Source organism: Penaeus monodon, chromosome 13 (genome assembly GCF_015228065.2).
Source record: "Penaeus monodon isolate SGIC_2016 chromosome 13, NSTDA_Pmon_1, whole genome shotgun sequence".
NCBI classification, from domain to species: Eukaryota; Metazoa; Arthropoda; class Malacostraca; order Decapoda; family Penaeidae; genus Penaeus; species Penaeus monodon.
In genome coordinates this window covers 41625875-41630874 of record NC_051398.1, presented here as the reverse complement: position 1 = coordinate 41630874, position 5000 = coordinate 41625875, and positions in this window count along the sequence as shown.

Below are 5000 nucleotides of genomic sequence, written 5' to 3'. Positions count from 1 at the left end.
CAGTAAAGTGTACACAAAGATGAATGGGAAAACAGCCACTGCAAGAAATAAAAGTACATATTAATTTAATTTCATATTGTGGGTGTTATCAAAGACAATGACGTCCAAATTATATAAGTATAAGAGGTACTGGTAAAAAAACAAACAAACAAAAAAGCAATGATGATAATCCAACACAGACAAAAAAGCGAGAGAGAGAGAGAAAGAAAGAGAGAGAGAGAGAGAGAGAGAGAGAGAGAGAGAGAGAGAGAGAGAGAGAGAGAGAGAGAGAGAGAGAGAGAGAGAGAGAGAGACAGAGAGAGAGAGAGAGAAATACGACAAGATAACCAGTTATTCCCCCCAAAATGAGAACAGGATAATGATCCAAAACAATAATGAAGACACAGACCATAACACGACCTGACACTAATACCAACCGTCGCATCCCTTCCCCCTCCCCCTCCCCTCCCCCTCCCCCCATTAATCTATACCCTGCCTGCCCCATTAATCTGTAACACACCCTTACCTTGCCCCCTTGCCCTCCCCCATCAATCTTTACCCTGCTTACCCATTCCGTTGCCCCGTTAATATGTAACACCCTTTCCCCCATCAATCTATACCCTGCTCCCCCATTCTCTTACCTTCCTCTCCCACATTCTCTTACCTTCCTCTCCCTCATTCTCTTACCTTCCTCTCCCTCCCATTAAACTAGTCCCTGCTTACCCATTTACCTCTACCCCATTAATCAGTAACGCTCCTGCCATGCCCCCATCCCCTTCCCCATTAAACTATATCCTGCTTCCCCATTAATCTTTAACACCCTTTTCTCTTCCCCTTTTAATTCATACCCTGTGTTTCACTTTACCCCATTAATCTGTAATACCCACTCATTTTCTCCCCCATTTAATCTATACCTCTGCCCCTTATCAAACCCTATTAATATGTTTGCCCCCCCCCCCCCCTCTTCCCCTACCCCTTGAAAATACATCCCCCTCTCTTTACCCCATTAACACCTACCCACCTGCCCCTTTTCCCTCCCTCCTTGCCTCGTCCCATGCACACACACACACACACACACACACACACACACACACACACACACACACCCTGCTCCGCCACCCCCTTTTCCTCTCTCCCTCTCTTCTCCCACTTTCTGCTCTCTTCCTCCTCCATTTTTTCTATTCCCATGAACGTGTACCCTCCCCTTCCCCCATTCTCACCCCCATTAAACCCTATCTATCCCATCCCCTACCCCCTTCCTCCTCCTTTTCCCTATCCCATAAATGTATACCCCCTACTTTTCACCCTCCCTTACCCCCTCCTCTCCCACTATCTACCCCCTCCTCCCTCCCTCTCCCCTTCCCTATCCCTTAAACGTATACCCCCCCACTCCTCACCCCCACCAACCCCCACCTATCCCCTATCCCCTATCCCCTCGCTTATCCAAACAGAAAACCCAAACTATATATAAGGACGACGATTAACTCCCCAAGTATAGTACATTACGATGCGCCGAAAGACACAGGAATTACCGCATTCCAAGGGGGACTTAGGTAAACGGTTCGGAACTACATTGTCAATGCGGATTTTGAGGGAAATTTTTTTTTTTGGGGGGATATTCTTGGGGTCCTGTGGTCAAAATTCGTCCGTCCGGGGGTGTATATTGGGGAAGGGAGGGGGGGGGGGGAGGGGGAGGGGTGTTCTTGGCGAGGGGTCAGGTGGTACAGGCAGTCTGATGTGTTTATATATATATAATATATATATATATATATATATATATAAAATATATTATATATATATATTATATATATAAAATATATATGTGTATATATATATATATAATATATATATAATATATATATATATATTATATATAGAGAGAGAGGAGAGAGAGAGAGAGAGAGAGAGAGAGAGAGAGAGAGAGAGAGAGAGAGACAGACAGACAGACAGACAGAGACAGAGAGAGACAGATAGATAGATAAATAGATAGATATCCCTCCCCTTTTCTTAACTTTACATACTCATTCACATTGCAAAGTATATGTCACCTTCAAGGTCAACATTCACAAAATAAAGAGAGAATTGAGAAGAAGAAGAAGAAGAAGAAGAAGAAGAAGGAAGTGGTGAAAGTAAGAAAGGTGAAAGGAGTAAATGAAGAGAAAGGAAGAGAAAGGGACAAAAAAATCGTCAAAAGAAATTTGCAATATGTTGATAATTGCACCATCCTTTGTGCAACTTATAGAATCAGTTTAACCGAACAACGACAAGCGGTTCAAAACACACACACACACACACACACACACACACACACACACACACACACACACACACACACACACACACACACACACACACACACACACACACACACACACACACACACACACACACAGACACACACACACACACACACACACACACATATATACATTTAAGAAAAAAATAAAATAACATGAACTATCAATACAACTGAAAAATAACATAACAAAAAGAGAGAGAATAAAAAATAGAATAAAGATTGAAGGAACAGATGACGACGCAATTTTCCTTCGACAAAATTTAAAACAGCAAATTGCCACGAGACAGAGGAAGAGAGAAAGACAAAAGGAGAATAAAAAGGAAAAAAGAAAAAGAAAAAAACAAGGTTGCAATGTCTTGTACGAGGAATGAGGAAATGATCCTTATAAATATATATATGTATATATATATATATATATATATATATATATATATATATATATATATATATATATATATATATATGTGTGTGTGTGTGTGTGTGTGTGTGTGTGTGTGTGTGTGTGTGTGTGTGTGTGTGTGTGTGTGTGTGTGTCTTTGTCTGTGTGAGTTTTCCTTTTTTTAAAGATTTCGAATAAAGAAAATCAAAAGATGAATAAAAATAAATATGATACAAAAGAATAATACGGAATGAAAGAAAAATAATGAAATTGATAATGGCAGTGATAACGATAATGATAATGATAATAAGGATGGTGAATATTAATGATAATTGTATTTTTATATTGACCTTATTAGTAATAACAGTAATTTAACTGTTGCTTCTAATGCCCTTGTTTTTATTATCTTTATTACCATCATCATTCTCTGTCATTCTCATACCTTATTATTATTATTATTATTTATTATTATTATTATTATTACTTATTATTTTATATTATTATTGTCTTATTATATTTTTTATATTTTATTGTTATTATTATTAAATTTTTTTTTCATTATTATTATTATCTTTATTATTATTATTATTGTTATAATCAAAATAATAATTATTATTACCATCATTATTTTAATGATTTATTCAATTTTAATTATTTTCACTGATATAATCATTATTACTTTAATCTTTATTATCATTATTATTATTATTATTATTATTATTAATATTATTATTATTATTATTATTATTAGTATTATCATCTTCATTATCTTTATTATATTATTCTTATTTATTATTATTTATTGTTTATCATCTATCAATCTACTTTATTAATTGCTAATCTTTTTTAAACATTTAGTCTCTTATTTGTTTTCTTCCTCACTTATTCTCTACTTTCTTCTCTCTCTTATTCCCTCTCTCATCCCCTCTCTTCTATTCTTCTCTCTTCTCTTTCTCTATCCCCCTTCCCTCCCTCTCCTCTCTCTCTTCGCTCTCTCTCTCTCTCCTCTCCTCTCTCCCTCTCTCTCCTCTCTCTCTCTTCTCTCTCTCTCTCTCTCGTCTCCCCTCTCTCGCTCTCCTCTGTCTCTCTCTTCTCTTTCTCTCTCTCTCTCTCTCTTCCTCTCTCTCTCTCTCTCTCTCTGTTCTCTCCTCTCTCTTTCTCTCTCTCTCTCTCTCTCTCTCTCCTCTCTCCTCTCTCTCCCCTCTCTCTCTCTCTCTCTCTCTCTCTCTCTCTCTCTCTCTCTCTTTCTTTCTATCTATCTATCTATCTATTTATCTATTTATATATCTATCTCTATTTATCTATTTTCCAGTCCCTATCTATCTATCTCTATCTATCTATTTTCCAGTCCCTATCTATCTGTCTCCTTATCTGTCTATCAGTCTATCTATGCATCTGTATATCTGTCTATCTATTTATCTATCTATATCTCTATTTCTCCCTTCTATCCATTTCTGTCTCTCTCCATCCATTTATCTCCCTCTTTCTCTTAATTTAGCAAGGAAAAAGGGCGAATGGGTGAATTAGATGGTTAATTTTAAATGGTTAGATTAAATGGCTAAATTAAGTGGTTAATTTTAATGGTTAATCTGAAGGGTTATATGGTTAAAATTCTTTTATTTTTATGGCGAATATTTTTCTCCCCTTAAAGTTTAGTGTTTTATCACCCCACCCCCCTTAGTCGTCCGCTGTACCCTTCTCTTTTCGTTTCCCCTTTTCCCTCTCCTTTATCACTCTTTCCTTCCCTCTCTCCCTCTCCTCCTTCCGTCTCCCTACTCTTCTCTTTCTCCCTTCACTCTTTCTACCTCTTACCCTCTACCTTCTCTTCTTCTCTCCCCATTCTTTCCATTATCCTTTCCTCTTCCTCCTCTCCCCTCTCCCCTCTCCTCCTCCCTTTCTCCCCTTCCCCTCCATCCCTCTTTCCACCTCCTCCCCTCTCCCCTCTTCCATCTCCCTCTCCTCTTCTCCTCTCCCCTTCCCCTCCATCCCTCTTTCCACCTCTTCCCCCTCCCCTCTCCCTCTCCTCTTCTCCTCTCCTCTTCCCCTCCATCCCTCTTTCCACCTCTTCCCCCTCCCCTCTCCCTGCCCCCTCTCCCCTCCCACCCATTTTTATCACTCAGTCAGATGTCGAAATACCTGTTCGTATTTTTTTCTTCTTCTTTTATTCCCTCATCCTTTTTTCCGAAGAGGGTGGGAAGGGGGGTGGGGGAGGAACTGAGGAGTGTAGGCTAAAGGGGGGGTGGGGGGGATACGGGGTAGCAATTTTTGGGATAGATTCAAGTCGAAAATGGTTCGCTAAACCTTGTCAAAAAATCTCTTCGTTTAGCAGCGGTAAAACTCGCA